This window comes from Sus scrofa, chromosome 2, assembly GCF_054392235.1.
Source record: "Sus scrofa isolate SSC_HxYL_T2T_F1_AM1 chromosome 2, Sscrofa_HxYL_maternal_Yorkshire_Landrace_v2.0, whole genome shotgun sequence".
Taxonomy (NCBI): domain Eukaryota; kingdom Metazoa; phylum Chordata; class Mammalia; order Artiodactyla; family Suidae; genus Sus; species Sus scrofa.
Genome location: NC_139384.1, coordinates 57,931,021 through 57,953,048, shown reverse-complemented (window position 1 = coordinate 57,953,048; position 22,028 = coordinate 57,931,021).

Here is a 22,028-nt window from a genome sequence, read left to right as displayed (position 1 = left end):
TATGGGCAGCCGAGGGCTAGGTGAGAACCAGGCAGGCGCTGCGCTCCTGAGCCAAGCCGCATCGGGGCTGAGGTTTGTTCCCCGAGCCCAGTTTCCCTTTGCAGAATGCAGCTCCTAGCAGCGCGTTTTGTGCGGTTTCGGAGCTAGGCCCTAGGTGGGGCCCTCCCGAGCTGGCTCTGGGGGGGTTGCTAGGGCCAGTGCACACAGGGCTTCTTCAGGCCAAATCAGCCTTCTCCGCGAAGGAGAAGACGTTTGGAGTGGGTTTCCAGCGGCGGAGACCACCAGCCAAGCAGCAGTGCCCACGGAGCCAGAGGCAGCCCAGACCCTCCTTGGCCCTATGGGCAGCCTAGGGCTAGGTGAGAAGCAGGCAGGCGCTGCGCTCCTGAGCCAAGCCGCATCGGGGCTGAGGTTTGTTCCCCGAGCCCAGTTTCCCTTTGCAGAATGCAGCTCCTAGCAGCGCGTTTTGTGCGGTTTCGGAGCTAGGCCCTAGGTGGGGCCCTCCCGAGCTGGCTCTGGGGGGGTTGCTAGGGCCAGTGCACACAGGGCTTCTTCAGGCCAAATCAGCCTTCTCCGCGAAGGAGAAGACGTTTGGAGTGGGTTTCCAGCGGCGGAGACCACCAGCCAAGCAGCAGTGCCCACGGAGCCAGAGGCAGCCCAGACCCTCCCTGGCCCTATGGCGAGCCTAGGGCTAGGTGAGAACCAGGCAGGCGCTGCGCTCCTGAGCCAAGCCGCATCGGGGCTGAGGTTTGTTCCCCGAGCCCAGTTTCCCTTTGCAGAATGCAGCTCCTAGCAGCGCGTTTTGTGCGGTTTCGGAGCTAGGCCCTAGGTGGGGCCCTCCCGAGCTGGCTCTGGGGGGGTTGCTAGGGCCAGTGCACACAGGGCTTCTTCAGGCCAAATCAGCCTTCTCCGCGAAGGAGAAGACGTTTGGAGTGGGTTTCCAGCGGCGGAGACCACCAGCCAAGCAGCAGTGCCCACGGAGCCAGAGGCAGCCCAGACCCTCCTGGGCCCTATGGGGAGCCTAGGGCTAGGTGAGAACCAGGCAGGCGCTGCGCTCCTGAGCCAAGCCGCATCGGGGCTGAGGTTTGTTCCCCGAGCCCAGTTTCCCTTTGCAGAATGCAGCTCCTAGCAGCGCGTTTTGTGCGGTTTCGGAGCTAGGCCCTAGGTGGGGCCCTCCCGAGCTGGCTCTGGGGGGGTTGCTAGGGCCAGTGCACACAGGGCTTCTTCAGGCCAAATCAGCCTTCTCCGCGAAGGAGAAGACGTTTGGAGTGGGTTTCCAGCGGCGGAGACCACCAGCCAAGCAGCAGTGCCCACGGAGCCAGAGGCAGCCCAGACCCTCCCTGGCCCTATGGGGAGCCTAGGGCTAGGTGAGAACCAGGCAGGCGCTGCGCTCCTGAGCCAAGCCGCATCGGGGCTGAGGTTTGTTCCCTGAGCCCAGTTTCCCTTTGCAGAATGCAGCTCCTAGCAGCGCGTTTTGTGCGGTTTCGGAGCTAGGCCCTAGGTGGGGCCCTCCCGAGCTGGCTCTGGGGGGGTTGCTAGGGCCAGTGCACACAGGGCTTCTTCAGGCCAAATCAGCCTTCTCCGCGAAGGAGAAGACGTTTGGAGTGGGTTTCCAGCGGCGGAGACCACCAGCCAAGCAGCAGTGCCCACGGAGCCAGAGGCAGCCCAGACCCTCCCTGGCCCTATGGGGAGCCTAGGGCTAGGTGAGAAGCAGGCAGGCGCTGCGCTCCTGAGCCAAGCCGCATCGGGGCTGAGGTTTGTTCCCCGAGCCCAGTTTCCCTTTGCAGAATGCAGCTCCTAGCAGCGCGTTTTGTGCGGTTTCGGAGCTAGGCCCTAGGTGGGGCCCTCCCGAGCTGGCTCTGGGGGGGTTGCTAGGGCCAGTGCACACAGGGCTTCTTCAGGCCAAATCAGCCTTCTCCGCGAAGGAGAAGACATTTGGAGTTGGTTTCCAGCGGCGGAGACCACCAGCCAAGCAGCAGTGCCCACGGAGCCAGAGGCAGCCCAGACCCTCCCTGGCCCTATGGGGAGCCTAGGGCTAGGTGAGAAGCAGGCAGGCGCTGCGCTCCTGAGCCAAGCCGCATCGGGGCTGAGGTTTGTTCCCCGAGCCCAGTTTCCCTTTGCAGAATGCAGCTCCTAGCGGCGCGTTTTGTGCGGTTTCGGAGCTGGGCCCTAGGTGGGGCCCTCCCGAGCTGGCTCTGGGGGGGTTGCTAGGGCCAGTGCACACAGGGCTTCTTCAGGCCAAATCAGCCTTCTCCGCGAAGGAGAAGACGTTTGGAGTGGGTTTCCAGCGGCGGAGACCACCAGCCAAGCAGCAGTGCCCACGGAGCCAGAGGCAGCCCAGACCCTCCCTGGCCCTATGGGCAGCCTAGGGCTAGGTGAGAACCAGGCAGGCGCTGCGCTCCTGAGCCAAGCCGCATCGGGGCTGAGGTTTGTTCCCCGAGCCCAGTTTCCCTTTGCAGAATGCAGCTCCTAGCAGCGCGTTTTGTGCGGTTTCGGAGCTAGGCCCTAGGTGGGGCCCTCCCGAGCTGGCTCTGGGGGGGTTGCTAGGGCCAGTGCACACAGGGCTTCTTCAGGCCAAATCAGCCTTCTCCGCGAAGGAGAAGACGTTTGGAGTGGGTTTCCAGCGGCGGAGACCACCAGCCAAGCAGCAGTGCCCACGGAGCCAGAGGCAGCCCAGACCCTCCCTGGCCCTATGGGGAGCCTAGGGCTAGGTGAGAACCAGGCAGGCGCTGCGCTCCTGAGCCAAGCCGCATCGGGGCTGAGGTTTGTTCCCCGAGCCCAGTTTCCCTTTGCAGAATGCAGCTCCTAGCAGCGCGTTTTGTGCGGTTTCGGAGCTAGGCCCTAGGTGGGGCCCTCCCGAGCTGGCTCTGGGGGGGTTGCTAGGGCCAGTGCACACAGGGCTTCTTCAGGCCAAATCAGCCTTCTCCGCGAAGGAGAAGACGTTTGGAGTGGGTTTCCAGCGGCGGAGACCACCAGCCAAGCAGCAGTGCCCACGGAGCCAGAGGCAGCCTAGACCCTCCTGGGCCCTATGGGGAGCCTAGGGCTAGGTGAGAACCAGGCAGGCGCTGCGCTCCTGAGCCAAGCCGCATCGGGGCTGAGGTTTGTTCCCCGAGCCCAGTTTCCCTTTGCAGAATGCAGCTCCTAGCAGCGCGTTTTGTGCGGTTTCGGAGCTAGGCCCTAGGTGGGGCCCTCCCGAGCTGGCTCTGGGGGGGTTGCTAGGGCCAGTGCACACAGGGCTTCTTCAGGCCAAATCAGCCTTCTCCGCGAAGGAGAAGACGTTTGGAGTTGGTTTCCAGCGGCGGAGACCACCAGCCAAGCAGCAGTGCCCACGGAGCCAGAGGCAGCCCAGACCCTCCCTGGCCCTATGGGGAGCCTAGGGCTAGGTGAGAAGCAGGCAGGCGCTGCGCTCCTGAGCCAAGCCGCATCGGGGCTGAGGTTTGTTCCCCGAGCCCAGTTTCCCTTTGCAGAATGCAGCTCCTAGCAGCGCGTTTTGTGCGGTTTCGGAGCTGGGCCCTAGGTGGGGCCCTCCCGAGCTGGCTCTGGGGGGGTTGCTAGGGCCAGTGCACACAGGGCTTCTTCAGGCCAAATCAGCCTTCTCCGCGAAGGAGAAGACGTTTGGAGTTGGTTTCCAGCGGCGGAGACCACCAGCCAAGCAGCAGTGCCCACGGAGCCAGAGGCAGCCCAGACCCTCCCTGGCCCTATGGGGAGCCTAGGGCTAGGTGAGAACCAGGCAGGCGCTGCGCTCCTGAGCCAAGCCGCATCGGGGCTGAGGTTTGTTCCCCGAGCCCAGTTTCCCTTTGCAGAATGCAGCTCCTAGCAGCGCGTTTTGTGCGGTTTCGGAGCTAGGCCCTAGGTGGGGCCCTCCCGAGCTGGCTCTGGGGGGGTTGCTAGGGCCAGTGCACACAGGGCTTCTTCAGGCCAAATCAGCCTTCTCCGCGAAGGAGAAGACGTTTGGAGTGGGTTTCCAGCGGCGGAGACCACCAGCCAAGCAGCAGTGCCCACGGAGCCAGAGGCAGCCCAGACCCTCCTTGGCCCTATGGGCAGCCTAGGGCTAGGTGAGAACCAGGCAGGCGCTGCGCTCCTGAGCCAAGCCGCATCGGGGCTGAGGTTTGTTCCCCGAGCCCAGTTTCCCTTTGCAGAATGCAGCTCCTAGCAGCGCGTTTTGTGCGGTTTCGGAGCTAGGCCCTAGGTGGGGCCCTCCCGAGCTGGCTCTGGGGGGGTTGCTAGGGCCAGTGCACACAGGGCTTCTTCAGGCCAAATCAGCCTTCTCCGCGAAGGAGAAGACGTTTGGAGTGGGTTTCCAGCGGCGGAGACCACCAGCCAAGCAGCAGTGCCCACGGAGCCAGAGGCAGCCCAGACCCTCCCTGGCCCTATGGGGAGCCTAGGGCTAGGTGAGAAGCAGGCAGGCGCTGCGCTCCTGAGCCAAGCCGCATCGGGGCTGAGGTTTGTTCCCCGAGCCCAGTTTCCCTTTGCAGAATGCAGCTCCTAGCAGCGCGTTTTGTGCGGTTTCGGAGCTAGGCCCTAGGTGGGGCCCTCCCGAGCTGGCTCTGGGGGGGTTGCTAGGGCCAGTGCACACAGGGCTTCTTCAGGCCAAATCAGCCTTCTCCGCGAAGGAGAAGACGTTTGGAGTGGGTTTCCAGCGGCGGAGACCACCAGCCAAGCAGCAGTGCCCACGGAGCCAGAGGCAGCCCAGACCCTCCTGGCCCTATGGGGAGCCTAGGGCTAGGTGAGAACCAGGCAGGCGCTGCGCTCCTGAGCCAAGCCGCATCGGGGCTGAGGTTTGTTCCCCGAGCCCAGTTTCCCTTTGCAGAATGCAGCTCCTAGCAGCGCGTTTTGTGCGGTTTCGGAGCTAGGCCCTAGGTGGGGCCCTCCCGAGCTGGCTCTGGGGGGGTTGCTAGGGCCAGTGCACACAGGGCTTCTTCAGGCCAAATCAGCCTTCTCCGCGAAGGAGAAGACGTTTGGAGTGGGTTTCCAGCGGCGGAGACCACCAGCCAAGCAGCAGTGCCCACGGAGCCAGAGGCAGCCCAGACCCTCCCTGGCCCTATGGGGAGCCTAGGGCTAGGTGAGAACCAGGCAGGCGCTGCGCTCCTGAGCCAAGCCGCATCGGGGCTGAGGTTTGTTCCCCGAGCCCAGTTTCCCTTTGCAGAATGCAGCTCCTAGCAGCGCGTTTTGTGCGGTTTCGGAGCTAGGCCCTAGGTGGGGCCCTCCCGAGCTGGCTCTGGGGGGGTTGCTAGGGCCAGTGCACACAGGGCTTCTTCAGGCCAAATCAGCCTTCTCCGCGAAGGAGAAGACGTTTGGAGTGGGTTTCCAGCGGCGGAGACCACCAGCCAAGCAGCAGTGCCCACGGAGCCAGAGGCAGCCCAGACCCTCCCTGGCCCTATGGGGAGCCTAGGGCTAGGTGAGAACCAGGCAGGCGCTGCGCTCCTGAGCCAAGCCGCATCGGGGCTGAGGTTTGTTCCCCGAGCCCAGTTTCCCTTTGCAGAATGCAGCTCCTAGCAGCGCGTTTTGTGCGGTTTCGGAGCTAGGCCCTAGGTGGGGCCCTCCCGAGCTGGCTCTGGGGGGGTTGCTAGGGCCAGTGCACACAGGGCTTCTTCAGGCCAAATCAGCCTTCTCCGCGAAGGAGAAGACGTTTGGAGTGGGTTTCCAGCGGCGGAGACCACCAGCCAAGCAGCAGTGCCCACGGAGCCAGAGGCAGCCCAGACCCTCCCTGGCCCTATGGGGAGCCTAGGGCTAGGTGAGAAGCAGGCAGGCGCTGCGCTCCTGAGCCAAGCCGCATCGGGGCTGAGGTTTGTTCCCCGAGCCCAGTTTCCCTTTGCAGAATGCAGCTCCTAGCAGCGCGTTTTGTGCGGTTTCGGAGCTAGGCCCTAGGTGGGGCCCTCCCGAGCTGGCTCTGGGGGGGTTGCTAGGGCCAGTGCACACAGGGCTTCTTCAGGCCAAATCAGCCTTCTCCGCGAAGGAGAAGACGTTTGGAGTGGGTTTCCAGCGGCGGAGACCACCAGCCAAGCAGCAGTGCCCACGGAGCCAGAGGCAGCCCAGACCCTCCCTGGCCCTATGGGGAGCCTAGGGCTAGGTGAGAACCAGGCAGGCGCTGCGCTCCTGAGCCAAGCCGCATCGGGGCTGAGGTTTGTTCCCCGAGCCCAGTTTCCCTTTGCAGAATGCAGCTCCTAGCAGCGCGTTTTGTGCGGTTTCGGAGCTAGGCCCTAGGTGGGGCCCTCCCGAGCTGGCTCTGGGGGGGTTGCTAGGGCCAGTGCACACAGGGCTTCTTCAGGCCAAATCAGCCTTCTCCGCGAAGGAGAAGACGTTTGGAGTGGGTTTCCAGCGGCGGAGACCACCAGCCAAGCAGCAGTGCCCACGGAGCCAGAGGCAGCCCAGACCCTCCCTGGCCCTATGGGGAGCCTAGGGCTAGGTGAGAACCAGGCAGGCGCTGCGCTCCTGAGCCAAGCCGCATCGGGGCTGAGGTTTGTTCCCCGAGCCCAGTTTCCCTTTGCAGAATGCAGCTCCTAGCAGCGCGTTTTGTGCGGTTTCGGAGCTAGGCCCTAGGTGGGGCCCTCCCGAGCTGGCTCTGGGGGGGTTGCTAGGGCCAGTGCACACAGGGCTTCTTCAGGCCAAATCAGCCTTCTCCGCGAAGGAGAAGACGTTTGGAGTGGGTTTCCAGCGGCGGAGACCACCAGCCAAGCAGCAGTGCCCACGGAGCCAGAGGCAGCCCAGACCCTCCCTGGCCCTATGGGGAGCCTAGGGCTAGGTGAGAACCAGGCAGGCGCTGCGCTCCTGAGCCAAGCCGCATCGGGGCTGAGGTTTGTTCCCCGAGCCCAGTTTCCCTTTGCAGAATGCAGCTCCTAGCAGCGCGTTTTGTGCGGTTTCGGAGCTAGGCCCTAGGTGGGGCCCTCCCGAGCTGGCTCTGGGGGGGTTGCTAGGGCCAGTGCACACAGGGCTTCTTCAGGCCAAATCAGCCTTCTCCGCGAAGGAGAAGACGTTTGGAGTGGGTTTCCAGCGGCGGAGACCACCAGCCAAGCAGCAGTGCCCACGGAGCCAGAGGCAGCCCAGACCCTCCTGGGCCCTATGGGGAGCCTAGGGCTAGGTGAGAAGCAGGCAGGCGCTGCGCTCCTGAGCCAAGCCGCATCGGGGCTGAGGTTTGTTCCCCGAGCCCAGTTTCCCTTTGCAGAATGCAGCTCCTAGCAGCGCGTTTTGTGCGGTTTCGGAGCTAGGCCCTAGGTGGGGCCCTCCCGAGCTGGCTCTGGGGGGGTTGCTAGGGCCAGTGCACACAGGGCTTCTTCAGGCCAAATCAGCCTTCTCCGCGAAGGAGAAGACGTTTGGAGTGGGTTTCCAGCGGCGGAGACCACCAGCCAAGCAGCAGTGCCCACGGAGCCAGAGGCAGCCCAGACCCTCCTGGGCCCTATGGGGAGCCTAGGGCTAGGTGAGAACCAGGCAGGCGCTGCGCTCCTGAGCCAAGCCGCATCGGGGCTGAGGTTTGTTCCCCGAGCCCAGTTTCCCTTTGCAGAATGCAGCTCCTAGCAGCGCGTTTTGTGCGGTTTCGGAGCTAGGCCCTAGGTGGGGCCCTCCCGAGCTGGCTCTGGGGGGGTTGCTAGGGCCAGTGCACACAGGGCTTCTTCAGGCCAAATCAGCCTTCTCCGCGAAGGAGAAGACGTTTGGAGTGGGTTTCCAGCGGCGGAGACCACCAGCCAAGCAGCAGTGCCCACGGAGCCAGAGGCAGCCCAGACCCTCCCTGGCCCTATGGGGAGCCTAGGGCTAGGTGAGAACCAGGCAGGCGCTGCGCTCCTGAGCCAAGCCGCATCGGGGCTGAGGTTTGTTCCCCGAGCCCAGTTTCCCTTTGCAGAATGCAGCTCCTAGCAGCGCGTTTTGTGCGGTTTCGGAGCTAGGCCCTAGGTGGGGCCCTCCCGAGCTGGCTCTGGGGGGGTTGCTAGGGCCAGTGCACACAGGGCTTCTTCAGGCCAAATCAGCCTTCTCCGCGAAGGAGAAGACGTTTGGAGTGGGTTTCCAGCGGCGGAGACCACCAGCCAAGCAGCAGTGCCCACGGAGCCAGAGGCAGCCCAGACCCTCCTTGGCCCTATGGGCAGCCTAGGGCTAGGTGAGAACCAGGCAGGCGCTGCGCTCCTGAGCCAAGCCGCATCGGGGCTGAGGTTTGTTCCCCGAGCCCAGTTTCCCTTTGCAGAATGCAGCTCCTAGCAGCGCGTTTTGTGCGGTTTCGGAGCTAGGCCCTAGGTGGGGCCCTCCCGAGCTGGCTCTGGGGGGGTTGCTAGGGCCAGTGCACACAGGGCTTCTTCAGGCCAAATCAGCCTTCTCCGCGAAGGAGAAGACGTTTGGAGTGGGTTTCCAGCGGCGGAGACCACCAGCCAAGCAGCAGTGCCCACGGAGCCAGAGGCAGCCCAGACCCTCCTGGGCCCTATGGGGAGCCTAGGGCTAGGTGAGAACCAGGCAGGCGCTGCGCTCCTGAGCCAAGCCGCATCGGGGCTGAGGTTTGTTCCCCGAGCCCAGTTTCCCTTTGCAGAATGCAGCTCCTAGCAGCGCGTTTTGTGCGGTTTCGGAGCTAGGCCCTAGGTGGGGCCCTCCCGAGCTGGCTCTGGGGGGGTTGCTAGGGCCAGTGCACACAGGGCTTCTTCAGGCCAAATCAGCCTTCTCCGCGAAGGAGAAGACGTTTGGAGTGGGTTTCCAGCGGCGGAGACCACCAGCCAAGCAGCAGTGCCCACGGAGCCAGAGGCAGCCCAGACCCTCCTTGGCCCTATGGGCAGCCTAGGGCTAGGTGAGAACCAGGCAGGCGCTGCGCTCCTGAGCCAAGCCGCATCGGGGCTGAGGTTTGTTCCCCGAGCCCAGTTTCCCTTTGCAGAATGCAGCTCCTAGCAGCGCGTTTTGTGCGGTTTCGGAGCTAGGCCCTAGGTGGGGCCCTCCCGAGCTGGCTCTGGGGGGGTTGCTAGGGCCAGTGCACACAGGGCTTCTTCAGGCCAAATCAGCCTTCTCCGCGAAGGAGAAGACGTTTGGAGTGGGTTTCCAGCGGCGGAGACCACCAGCCAAGCAGCAGTGCCCACGGAGCCAGAGGCAGCCCAGACCCTCCCTGGCCCTATGGGGAGCCTAGGGCTAGGTGAGAACCAGGCAGGCGCTGCGCTCCTGAGCCAAGCCGCATCGGGGCTGAGGTTTGTTCCCCGAGCCCAGTTTCCCTTTGCAGAATGCAGCTCCTAGCAGCGCGTTTTGTGCGGTTTCGGAGCTAGGCCCTAGGTGGGGCCCTCCCGAGCTGGCTCTGGGGGGGTTGCTAGGGCCAGTGCACACAGGGCTTCTTCAGGCCAAATCAGCCTTCTCCGCGAAGGAGAAGACGTTTGGAGTGGGTTTCCAGCGGCGGAGACCACCAGCCAAGCAGCAGTGCCCACGGAGCCAGAGGCAGCCCAGACCCTCCCTGGCCCTATGGGGAGCCTAGGGCTAGGTGAGAACCAGGCAGGCGCTGCGCTCCTGAGCCAAGCCGCATCGGGGCTGAGGTTTGTTCCCCGAGCCCAGTTTCCCTTTGCAGAATGCAGCTCCTAGCAGCGCGTTTTGTGCGGTTTCGGAGCTAGGCCCTAGGTGGGGCCCTCCCGAGCTGGCTCTGGGGGGGTTGCTAGGGCCAGTGCACACAGGGCTTCTTCAGGCCAAATCAGCCTTCTCCGCGAAGGAGAAGACGTTTGGAGTGGGTTTCCAGCGGCGGAGACCACCAGCCAAGCAGCAGTGCCCACGGAGCCAGAGGCAGCCCAGACCCTCCTTGGCCCTATGGGCAGCCGAGGGCTAGGTGAGAAGCAGGCAGGCGCTGCGCTCCTGAGCCAAGCCGCATCGGGGCTGAGGTTTGTTCCCCGAGCCCAGTTTCCCTTTGCAGAATGCAGCTCCTAGCAGCGCGTTTTGTGCGGTTTCGGAGCTAGGCCCTAGGTGGGGCCCTCCCGAGCTGGCTCTGGGGGGGTTGCTAGGGCCAGTGCACACAGGGCTTCTTCAGGCCAAATCAGCCTTCTCCGCGAAGGAGAAGACGTTTGGAGTGGGTTTCCAGCGGCGGAGACCACCAGCCAAGCAGCAGTGCCCACGGAGCCAGAGGCAGCCCAGACCCTCCTTGGCCCTATGGGCAGCCTAGGGCTAGGTGAGAACCAGGCAGGCGCTGCGCTCCTGAGCCAAGCCGCATCGGGGCTGAGGTTTGTTCCCCGAGCCCAGTTTCCCTTTGCAGAATGCAGCTCCTAGCAGCGCGTTTTGTGCGGTTTCGGAGCTAGGCCCTAGGTGGGGCCCTCCCGAGCTGGCTCTGGGGCGGTTGCTAGGGCCAGTGCACACAGGGCTTCTTCAGGCCAAATCAGCCTTCTCCGCAAAGGAGAAGACGTTTGGAGTGGGTTTCCAGCGGCGGAGACCACCAGCCAAGCAGCAGTGCCCACGGAGCCAGAGGCAGCCCAGACCCTCCCTGGCCCTATGGGGAGCCTAGGGCTAGGTGAGAACCAGGCAGGCGCTGCGCTCCTGAGCCAAGCCGCATCGGGGCTGAGGTTTGTTCCCCGAGCCCAGTTTCCCTTTGCAGAATGCAGCTCCTAGCAGCGCGTTTTGTGCGGTTTCGGAGCTAGGCCCTAGGTGGGGCCCTCCCGAGCTGGCTCTGGGGGGGTTGCTAGGGCCAGTGCACACAGGGCTTCTTCAGGCCAAATCAGCCTTCTCCGCGAAGGAGAAGACGTTTGGAGTGGGTTTCCAGCGGCGGAGACCACCAGCCAAGCAGCAGTGCCCACGGAGCCAGAGGCAGCCCAGACCCTCCCTGGCCCTATGGGCAGCCTAGGGCTAGGTGAGAACCAGGCAGGCGCTGCGCTCCTGAGCCAAGCCGCATCGGGGCTGAGGTTTGTTCCCCGAGCCCAGTTTCCCTTTGCAGAATGCAGCTCCTAGCAGCGCGTTTTGTGCGGTTTCGGAGCTAGGCCCTAGGTGGGGCCCTCCCGAGCTGGCTCTGGGGGGGTTGCTAGGGCCAGTGCACACAGGGCTTCTTCAGGCCAAATCAGCCTTCTCCGCGAAGGAGAAGACGTTTGGAGTGGGTTTCCAGCGGCGGAGACCACCAGCCAAGCAGCAGTGCCCACGGAGCCAGAGGCAGCCCAGACCCTCCCTGGCCCTATGGCGAGCCTAGGGCTAGGTGAGAAGCAGGCAGGCGCTGCGCTCCTGAGCCAAGCCGCATCGGGGCTGAGGTTTGTTCCCTGAGCCCAGTTTCCCTTTGCAGAATGCAGCTCCTAGCAGCGCGTTTTGTGCGGTTTCGGAGCTAGGCCCTAGGTGGGGCCCTCCCGAGCTGGCTCTGGGGGGGTTGCTAGGGCCAGTGCACACAGGGCTTCTTCAGGCCAAATCAGCCTTCTCCGCGAAGGAGAAGACGTTTGGAGTGGGTTTCCAGCGGCGGAGACCACCAGCCAAGCAGCAGTGCCCACGGAGCCAGAGGCAGCCCAGACCCTCCTGGGCCCTATGGGGAGCCTAGGGCTAGGTGAGAACCAGGCAGGCGCTGCGCTCCTGAGCCAAGCCGCATCGGGGCTGAGGTTTGTTCCCCGAGCCCAGTTTCCCTTTGCAGAATGCAGCTCCTAGCAGCGCGTTTTGTGCGGTTTCGGAGCTAGGCCCTAGGTGGGGCCCTCCCGAGCTGGCTCTGGGGGGGTTGCTAGGGCCAGTGCACACAGGGCTTCTTCAGGCCAAATCAGCCTTCTCCGCGAAGGAGAAGACGTTTGGAGTGGGTTTCCAGCGGCGGAGACCACCAGCCAAGCAGCAGTGCCCACGGAGCCAGAGGCAGCCCAGACCCTCCCTGGCCCTATGGGGAGCCTAGGGCTAGGTGAGAACCAGGCAGGCGCTGCGCTCCTGAGCCAAGCCGCATCGGGGCTGAGGTTTGTTCCCCGAGCCCAGTTTCCCTTTGCAGAATGCAGCTCCTAGCAGCGCGTTTTGTGCGGTTTCGGAGCTAGGCCCTAGGTGGGGCCCTCCCGAGCTGGCTCTGGGGGGGTTGCTAGGGCCAGTGCACACAGGGCTTCTTCAGGCCAAATCAGCCTTCTCCGCGAAGGAGAAGACGTTTGGAGTGGGTTTCCAGCGGCGGAGACCACCAGCCAAGCAGCAGTGCCCACGGAGCCAGAGGCAGCCCAGACCCTCCCTGGCCCTATGGGGAGCCTAGGGCTAGGTGAGAACCAGGCAGGCGCTGCGCTCCTGAGCCAAGCCGCATCGGGGCTGAGGTTTGTTCCCCGAGCCCAGTTTCCCTTTGCAGAATGCAGCTCCTAGCAGCGCGTTTTGTGCGGTTTCGGAGCTAGGCCCTAGGTGGGGCCCTCCCGAGCTGGCTCTGGGGGGGTTGCTAGGGCCAGTGCACACAGGGCTTCTTCAGGCCAAATCAGCCTTCTCCGCGAAGGAGAAGACGTTTGGAGTGGGTTTCCAGCGGCGGAGACCACCAGCCAAGCAGCAGTGCCCACGGAGCCAGAGGCAGCCCAGACCCTCCTTGGCCCTATGGGGAGCCTAGGGCTAGGTGAGAACCAGGCAGGCGCTGCGCTCCTGAGCCAAGCCGCATCGGGGCTGAGGTTTGTTCCCCGAGCCCAGTTTCCCTTTGCAGAATGCAGCTCCTAGCAGCGCGTTTTGTGCGGTTTCGGAGCTAGGCCCTAGGTGGGGCCCTCCCGAGCTGGCTCTGGGGGGGTTGCTAGGGCCAGTGCACACAGGGCTTCTTCAGGCCAAATCAGCCTTCTCCGCGAAGGAGAAGACGTTTGGAGTGGGTTTCCAGCGGCGGAGACCACCAGCCAAGCAGCAGTGCCCACGGAGCCAGAGGCAGCCCAGACCCTCCCGGGCCCTATGGGGAGCCTAGGGCTAGGTGAGAAGCAGGCAGGCGCTGCGCTCCTGAGCCAAGCCGCATCGGGGCTGAGGTTTGTTCCCCGAGCCCAGTTTCCCTTTGCAGAATGCAGCTCCTAGCAGCGCGTTTTGTGCGGTTTCGGAGCTAGGCCCTAGGTGGGGCCCTCCCGAGCTGGCTCTGGGGGGGTTGCTAGGGCCAGTGCACACAGGGCTTCTTCAGGCCAAATCAGCCTTCTCCGCGAAGGAGAAGACGTTTGGAGTGGGTTTCCAGCGGCGGAGACCACCAGCCAAGCAGCAGTGCCCACGGAGCCAGAGGCAGCCCAGACCCTCCCTGGCCCTATGGGGAGCCTAGGGCTAGGTGAGAACCAGGCAGGCGCTGCGCTCCTGAGCCAAGCCGCATCGGGGCTGAGGTTTGTTCCCCGAGCCCAGTTTCCCTTTGCAGAATGCAGCTCCTAGCAGCGCGTTTTGTGCGGTTTCGGAGCTAGGCCCTAGGTGGGGCCCTCCCGAGCTGGCTCTGGGGGGGTTGCTAGGGCCAGTGCACACAGGGCTTCTTCAGGCCAAATCAGCCTTCTCCGCGAAGGAGAAGACGTTTGGAGTGGGTTTCCAGCGGCGGAGACCACCAGCCAAGCAGCAGTGCCCACGGAGCCAGAGGCAGCCCAGACCCTCCCTGGCCCTATGGGGAGCCTAGGGCTAGGTGAGAACCAGGCAGGCGCTGCGCTCCTGAGCCAAGCCGCATCGGGGCTGAGGTTTGTTCCCCGAGCCCAGTTTCCCTTTGCAGAATGCAGCTCCTAGCAGCGCGTTTTGTGCGGTTTCGGAGCTAGGCCCTAGGTGGGGCCCTCCCGAGCTGGCTCTGGGGGGGTTGCTAGGGCCAGTGCACACAGGGCTTCTTCAGGCCAAATCAGCCTTCTCCGCGAAGGAGAAGACGTTTGGAGTGGGTTTCCAGCGGCGGAGACCACCAGCCAAGCAGCAGTGCCCACGGAGCCAGAGGCAGCCCAGACCCTCCCTGGCCCTATGGGGAGCCTAGGGCTAGGTGAGAAGCAGGCAGGCGCTGCGCTCCTGAGCCAAGCCGCATCGGGGCTGAGGTTTGTTCCCCGAGCCCAGTTTCCCTTTGCAGAATGCAGCTCCTAGCAGCGCGTTTTGTGCGGTTTCGGAGCTAGGCCCTAGGTGGGGCCCTCCCGAGCTGGCTCTGGGGGGGTTGCTAGGGCCAGTGCACACAGGGCTTCTTCAGGCCAAATCAGCCTTCTCCGCGAAGGAGAAGACGTTTGGAGTGGGTTTCCAGCGGCGGAGACCACCAGCCAAGCAGCAGTGCCCACGGAGCCAGAGGCAGCCCAGACCCTCCTTGGCCCTATGGGGAGCCTAGGGCTAGGTGAGAACCAGGCAGGCGCTGCGCTCCTGAGCCAAGCCGCATCGGGGCTGAGGTTTGTTCCCCGAGCCCAGTTTCCCTTTGCAGAATGCAGCTCCTAGCAGCGCGTTTTGTGCGGTTTCGGAGCTAGGCCCTAGGTGGGGCCCTCCCGAGCTGGCTCTGGGGGGGTTGCTAGGGCCAGTGCACACAGGGCTTCTTCAGGCCAAATCAGCCTTCTCCGCGAAGGAGAAGACGTTTGGAGTGGGTTTCCAGCGGCGGAGACCACCAGCCAAGCAGCAGTGCCCACGGAGCCAGAGGCAGCCCAGACCCTCCCTGGCCCTATGGGGAGCCTAGGGCTAGGTGAGAAGCAGGCAGGCGCTGCGCTCCTGAGCCAAGCCGCATCGGGGCTGAGGTTTGTTCCCCGAGCCCAGTTTCCCTTTGCAGAATGCAGCTCCTAGCAGCGCGTTTTGTGCGGTTTCGGAGCTAGGCCCTAGGTGGGGCCCTCCCGAGCTGGCTCTGGGGGGGTTGCTAGGGCCAGTGCACACAGGGCTTCTTCAGGCCAAATCAGCCTTCTCCGCGAAGGAGAAGACGTTTGGAGTGGGTTTCCAGCGGCGGAGACCACCAGCCAAGCAGCAGTGCCCACGGAGCCAGAGGCAGCCCAGACCCTCCCTGGCCCTATGGGGAGCCTAGGGCTAGGTGAGAACCAGGCAGGCGCTGCGCTCCTGAGCCAAGCCGCATCGGGGCTGAGGTTTGTTCCCCGAGCCCAGTTTCCCTTTGCAGAATGCAGCTCCTAGCAGCGCGTTTTGTGCGGTTTCGGAGCTAGGCCCTAGGTGGGGCCCTCCCGAGCTGGCTCTGGGGGGGTTGCTAGGGCCAGTGCACACAGGGCTTCTTCAGGCCAAATCAGCCTTCTCCGCGAAGGAGAAGACGTTTGGAGTGGGTTTCCAGCGGCGGAGACCACCAGCCAAGCAGCAGTGCCCACGGAGCCAGAGGCAGCCCAGACCCTCCTTGGCCCTATGGGGAGCCTAGGGCTAGGTGAGAACCAGGCAGGCGCTGCGCTCCTGAGCCAAGCCGCATCGGGGCTGAGGTTTGTTCCCCGAGCCCAGTTTCCCTTTGCAGAATGCAGCTCCTAGCAGCGCGTTTTGTGCGGTTTCGGAGCTAGGCCCTAGGTGGGGCCCTCCCGAGCTGGCTCTGGGGGGGTTGCTAGGGCCAGTGCACACAGGGCTTCTTCAGGCCAAATCAGCCTTCTCCGCGAAGGAGAAGACGTTTGGAGTGGGTTTCCAGCGGCGGAGACCACCAGCCAAGCAGCAGTGCCCACGGAGCCAGAGGCAGCCCAGACCCTCCCTGGCCCTATGGGGAGCCTAGGGCTAGGTGAGAACCAGGCAGGCGCTGCGCTCCTGAGCCAAGCCGCATCGGGGCTGAGGTTTGTTCCCCGAGCCCAGTTTCCCTTTGCAGAATGCAGCTCCTAGCAGCGCGTTTTGTGCGGTTTCGGAGCTAGGCCCTAGGTGGGGCCCTCCCGAGCTGGCTCTGGGGGGGTTGCTAGGGCCAGTGCACACAGGGCTTCTTCAGGCCAAATCAGCCTTCTCCGCGAAGGAGAAGACGTTTGGAGTGGGTTTCCAGCGGCGGAGACCACCAGCCAAGCAGCAGTGCCCACGGAGCCAGAGGCAGCCCAGACCCTCCCTGGCCCTATGGGGAGCCTAGGGCTAGGTGAGAACCAGGCAGGCGCTGCGCTCCTGAGCCAAGCCGCATCGGGGCTGAGGTTTGTTCCCCGAGCCCAGTTTCCCTTTGCAGAATGCAGCTCCTAGCAGCGCGTTTTGTGCGGTTTCGGAGCTAGGCCCTAGGTGGGGCCCTCCCGAGCTGGCTCTGGGGGGGTTGCTAGGGCCAGTGCACACAGGGCTTCTTCAGGCCAAATCAGCCTTCTCCGCGAAGGAGAAGACGTTTGGAGTGGGTTTCCAGCGGCGGAGACCACCAGCCAAGCAGCAGTGCCCACGGAGCCAGAGGCAGCCCAGACCCTCCCTGGCCCTATGGGGAGCCTAGGGCTAGGTGAGAAGCAGGCAGGCGCTGCGCTCCTGAGCCAAGCCGCATCGGGGCTGAGGTTTGTTCCCCGAGCCCAGTTTCCCTTTGCAGAATGCAGCTCCTAGCAGCGCGTTTTGTGCGGTTTCGGAGCTAGGCCCTAGGTGGGGCCCTCCCGAGCTGGCTCTGGGGGGGTTGCTAGGGCCAGTGCACACAGGGCTTCTTCAGGCCAAATCAGCCTTCTCCGCGAAGGAGAAGACGTTTGGAGTGGGTTTCCAGCGGCGGAGACCACCAGCCAAGCAGCAGTGCCCACGGAGCCAGAGGCAGCCCAGACCCTCCCTGGCCCTATGGGGAGCCTAGGGCTAGGTGAGAACCAGGCAGGCGCTGCGCTCCTGAGCCAAGCCGCATCGGGGCTGAGGTTTGTTCCCCGAGCCCAGTTTCCCTTTGCAGAATGCAGCTCCTAGCAGCGCGTTTTGTGCGGTTTCGGAGCTAGGCCCTAGGTGGGGCCCTCCCGAGCTGGCTCTGGGGGGGTTGCTAGGGCCAGTGCACACAGGGCTTCTTCAGGCCAAATCAGCCTTCTCCGCGAAGGAGAAGACGTTTGGAGTGGGTTTCCAGCGGCGGAGACCACCAGCCAAGCAGCAGTGCCCACGGAGCCAGAGGCAGCCCAGACCCTCCCTGGCCCTATGGGGAGCCTAGGGCTAGGTGAGAACCAGGCAGGCGCTGCGCTCCTGAGCCAAGCCGCATCGGGGCTGAGGTTTGTTCCCCGAGCCCAGTTTCCCTTTGCAGAATGCAGCTCCTAGCAGCGCGTTTTGTGCGGTTTCGGAGCTAGGCCCTAGGTGGGGCCCTCCCGAGCTGGCTCTGGGGGGGTTGCTAGGGCCAGTGCACACAGGGCTTCTTCAGGCCAAATCAGCCTTCTCCGCGAAGGAGAAGACGTTTGGAGTGGGTTTCCAGCGGCGGAGACCACCAGCCAAGCAGCAGTGCCCACGGAGCCAGAGGCAGCCCAGACCCTCCCTGGCCCTATGGGGAGCCTAGGGCTAGGTGAGAAGCAGGCAGGCGCTGCGCTCCTGAGCCAAGCCGCATCGGGGCTGAGGTTTGTTCCCCGAGCCCAGTTTCCCTTTGCAGAATGCAGCTCCTAGCAGCGCGTTTTGTGCGGTTTCGGAGCTAGGCCCTAGGTGGGGCCCTCCCGAGCTGGCTCTGGGGGGGTTGCTAGGGCCAGTGCACACAGGGCTTCTTCAGGCCAAATCAGCCTTCTCCGCGAAGGAGAAGACGTTTGGAGTGGGTTTCCAGCGGCGGAGACCACCAGCCAAGCAGCAGTGCCCACGGAGCCAGAGGCAGCCCAGACCCTCCTGGGCCCTATGGGGAGCCTAGGGCTAGGTGAGAAGCAGGCAGGCGCTGCGCTCCTGAGCCAAGCCGCATCGGGGCTGAGGTTTGTTCCCCGAGCCCAGTTTCCCTTTGCAGAATGCAGCTCCTAGCAGCGCGTTTTGTGCGGTTTCGGAGCTAGGCCCTAGGTGGGGCCCTCCCGAGCTGGCTCTGGGGGGGTTGCTAGGGCCAGTGCACACAGGGCTTCTTCAGGCCAAATCAGCCTTCTCCGCGAAGGAGAAGACGTTTGGAGTGGGTTTCCAGCGGCGGAGACCACCAGCCAAGCAGCAGTGCCCACGGAGCCAGAGGCAGCCCAGACCCTCCCTGGCCCTATGGGGAGCCTAGGGCTAGGTGAGAACCAGGCAGGCGCTGCGCTCCTGAGCCAAGCCGCATCGGGGCTGAGGTTTGTTCCCCGAGCCCAGTTTCCCTTTGCAGAATGCAGCTCCTAGCAGCGCGTTTTGTGCGGTTTCGGAGCTAGGCCCTAGGTGGGGCCCTCCCGAGCTGGCTCTGGGGGGGTTGCTAGGGCCAGTGCACACAGGGCTTCTTCAGGCCAAATCAGCCTTCTCCGCGAAGGAGAAGACGTTTGGAGTGGGTTTCCAGCGGCGGAGACCACCAGCCAAGCAGCAGTGCCCACGGAGCCAGAGGCAGCCCAGACCCTCCCTGGCCCTATGGGGAGCCTAGGGCTAGGTGAGAACCAGGCAGGCGCTGCGCTCCTGAGCCAAGCCGCATCGGGGCTGAGGTTTGTTCCCCGAGCCCAGTTTCCCTTTGCAGAATGCAGCTCCTAGCAGCGCGTTTTGTGCGGTTTCGGAGCTAGGCCCTAGGTGGGGCCCTCCCGAGCTGGCTCTGGGGGGGTTGCTAGGGCCAGTGCACACAGGGCTTCTTCAGGCCAAATCAGCCTTCTCCGCGAAGGAGAAGACGTTTGGAGTGGGTTTCCAGCGGCGGAGACCACCAGCCAAGCAGCAGTGCCCACGGAGCCAGAGGCAGCCCAGACCCTCCCGGGCCCTATGGGGAGCCTAGGGCTAGGTGAGAAGCAGGCAGGCGCTGCGCTCCTGAGCCAAGCCGCATCGGGGCTGAGGTTTGTTCCCCGAGCCCAGTTTCCCTTTGCAGAATGCAGCTCCTAGCAGCGCGTTTTGTGCGGTTTCGGAGCTAGGCCCTAGGTGGGGCCCTCCCGAGCTGGCTCTGGGGGGGTTGCTAGGGCCAGTGCACACAGGGCTTCTTCAGGCCAAATCAGCCTTCTCCGCGAAGGAGAAGACGTTTGGAGTGGGTTTCCAGCGGCGGAGACCACCAGCCAAGCAGCAGTGCCCACGGAGCCAGAGGCAGCCCAGACCCTCCTTGGCCCTATGGGCAGCCGAGGGCTAGGTGAGAAGCAGGCAGGCGCTGCGCTCCTGAGCCAAGCCGCATCGGGGCTGAGGTTTGTTCCCCGAGCCCAGTTTCCCTTTGCAGAATGCAGCTCCTAGCAGCGCGTTTTGTGCGGTTTCGGAGCTAGGCCCTAGGTGGGGCCCTCCCGAGCTGGCTCTGGGGGGGTTGCTAGGGCCAGTGCACACAGGGCTTCTTCAGGCCAAATCAGCCTTCTCCGCGAAGGAGAAGACGTTTGGAGTGGGTTTCCAGCGGCGGAGACCACCAGCCAAGCAGCAGTGCCCACGGAGCCAGAGGCAGCCCAGACCCTCCTTGGCCCTATGGGGAGCCTAGGGCTAGGTGAGAACCAGGCAGGCGCTGCGCTCCTGAGCCAAGCCGCATCGGGGCTGAGGTTTGTTCCCCGAGCCCAGTTTCCCTTTGCAGAATGCAGCTCCTAGCAGCGCGTTTTGTGCGGTTTCGGAGCTAGGCCCTAGGTGGGGCCCTCCCGAGCTGGCTCTGGGGGGGTTGCTAGGGCCAGTGCACACAGGGCTTCTTCAGGCCAAATCAGCCTTCTCCGCGAAGGAGAAGACGTTTGGAGTGGGTTTCCAGCGGCGGAGACCACCAGCCAAGCAGCAGTGCCCACGGAGCCAGAGGCAGCCCAGACCCTCCCGGGCCCTATGGGGAGCCTAGGGCTAGGTGAGAACCAGGCAGGCGCTGCGCTCCTGAGCCAAGCCGCATCGGGGCTGAGGTTTGTTCCCCGAGCCCAGTTTCCCTTTGCAGAATGCAGCTCCTAGCAGCGCGTTTTGTGCGGTTTCGGAGCTAGGCCCTAGGTGGGGCCCTCCCGAGCTGGCTCTGGGGGGGTTGCTAGGGCCAGTGCACACAGGGCTTCTTCAGGCCAAATCAGCCTTCTCCGCGAAGGAGAAGACGTTTGGAGTGGGTTTCCAGCGGCGGAGACCACCAGCCAAGCAGCAGTGCCCACGGAGCCAGAGGCAGCCCAGACCCTCCCGGGCCCTATGGGGAGCCTAGGGCTAGGTGAGAAGCAGGCAGGCGCTGCGCTCCTGAGCCAAGCCGCATCGGGGCTGAGGTTTGTTCCCCGAGCCCAGTTTCCCTTTGCAGAATGCAGCTCCTAGCAGCGCGTTTTGTGCGGTTTCGGAGCTGGGCCCTAGGTGGGGCCCTCCCGAGCTGGCTCTGGGGGGGTTGCTAGGGCCAGTGCACACAGGGCTTCTTCAGGCCAAATCAGCCTTCTCCGCGAAGGAGAAGACGTTTGGAGTGGGTTTCCAGCGGCGGAGACCACCAGCCAAGCAGCAGTGCCCACGGAGCCAGAGGCAGCCCAGACCCTCCTTGGCCCTATGGGCAGCCGAGGGCTAGGTGAGAAGCAGGCAGGCGCTGCGCTCCTGAGCCAAGCCGCATCGGGGCTGAGGTTTGTTCCCCGAGCCCAGTTTCCCTTTGCAGAATGCAGCTCCTAGCAGCGCGTTTTGTGCGGTTTCGGAGCTAGGCCCTAGGTGGGGCCCTCCCGAGCTGGCTCTGGGGGGGTTGCTAGGGCCAGTGCACACAGGGCTTCTTCAGGCCAAATCAGCCTTCTCCGCGAAGGAGACGACGTTTGGAGTGGGTTTCCAGCGGCGGAGACCACCAGCCAAGCAGCAGTGCCCACGGAGCCAGAGGCAGCCCAGACCCTCCTGGGCCCTATGGGGAGCCTAGGGCTAGGTGAGAACCAGGCAGGCGCTGCGCTCCTGAGCCAAGCCGCATCGGGGCTGAGGTTTGTTCCCCGAGCCCAGTTTCCCTTTGCAGAATGCAGCTCCTAGCAGCGCGTTTTGTGCGGTTTCGGAGCTAGGCCCTAGGTGGGGCCCTCCCGAGCTGGCTCTGGGGGGGTTGCTAGGGCCAGTGCACACAGGGCTTCTTCAGGCCAAATCAGCCTTCTCCGCGAAGGAGAAGACGTTTGGAGTGGGTTTCCAGCGGCGGAGACCACCAGCCAAGCAGCAGTGCCCACGGAGCCAGAGGCAGCCCAGACCCTCCCTGGCCCTATGGGGAGCCTAGGGCTAGGTGAGAACCAGGCAGGCGCTGCGCTCCTGAGCCAAGCCGCATCGGGGCTGAGGTTTGTTCCCCGAGCCCAGTTTCCCTTTGCAGAATGCAGCTCCTAGCAGCGCGTTTTGTGCGGTTTCGGAGCTAGGCCCTAGGTGGGGCCCTCCCGAGCTGGCTCTGGGGGGGTTGCTAGGGCCAGTGCACACAGGGCTTCTTCAGGCCAAATCAGCCTTCTCCGCGAAGGAGAAGACGTTTGGAGTGGGTTTCCAGCGGCGGAGACCACCAGCCAAGCAGCAGTGCCCACGGAGCCAGAGGCAGCCCAGACCCTCCCGGGCCCTATGGGGAGCCTAGGGCTAGGTGAGAAGCAGGCAGGCGCTGCGCTCCTGAGCCAAGCCGCATCGGGGCTGAGGTTTGTTCCCCGAGCCCAGTTTCCCTTTGCAGAATGCAGCTCCTAGCAGCGCGTTTTGTGCGGTTTCGGAGCTAGGCCCTAGGTGGGGCCCTCCCGAGCTGGCTCTGGGGGGGTTGCTAGGGCCAGTGCACACAGGGCTTCTTCAGGCCAAATCAGCCTTCTCCGCGAAGGAGAAGACGTTTGGAGTGGGTTTCCAGCGGCGGAGACCACCAGCCAAGCAGCAGTGCCCACGGAGCCAGAGGCAGCCCAGACCCTCCTTGGCCCTATGGGCAGCCTAGGGCTAGGTGAGAAGCAGGCAGGCGCTGCGCTCCTGAGCCAAGCCGCATCGGGGCTGAGGTTTGTTCCCCGAGCCCAGTTTCCCTTTGCAGAATGCAGCTCCTAGCAGCGCGTTTTGTGCGGTTTCGGAGCTAGGCCCTAGGTGGGGCCCTCCCGAGCTGGCTCTGGGGGGGTTGCTAGGGCCAGTGCACACAGGGCTTCTTCAGGCCAAATCAGCCTTCTCCGCGAAGGAGAAGACGTTTGGAGTGGGTTTCCAGCGGCGGAGACCACCAGCCAAGCAGCAGTGCCCACGGAGCCAGAGGCAGCCCAGACCCTCCCTGGCCCTATGGGGAGCCTAGGGCTAGGTGAGAACCAGGCAGGCGCTGCGCTCCTGAGCCAAGCCGCATCGGGGCTGAGGTTTGTTCCCCGAGCCCAGTTTCCCTTTGCAGAATGCAGCTCCTAGCAGCGCGTTTTGTGCGGTTTCGGAGCTAGGCCCTAGGTGGGGCCCTCCCGAGCTGGCTCTGGGGGGGTTGC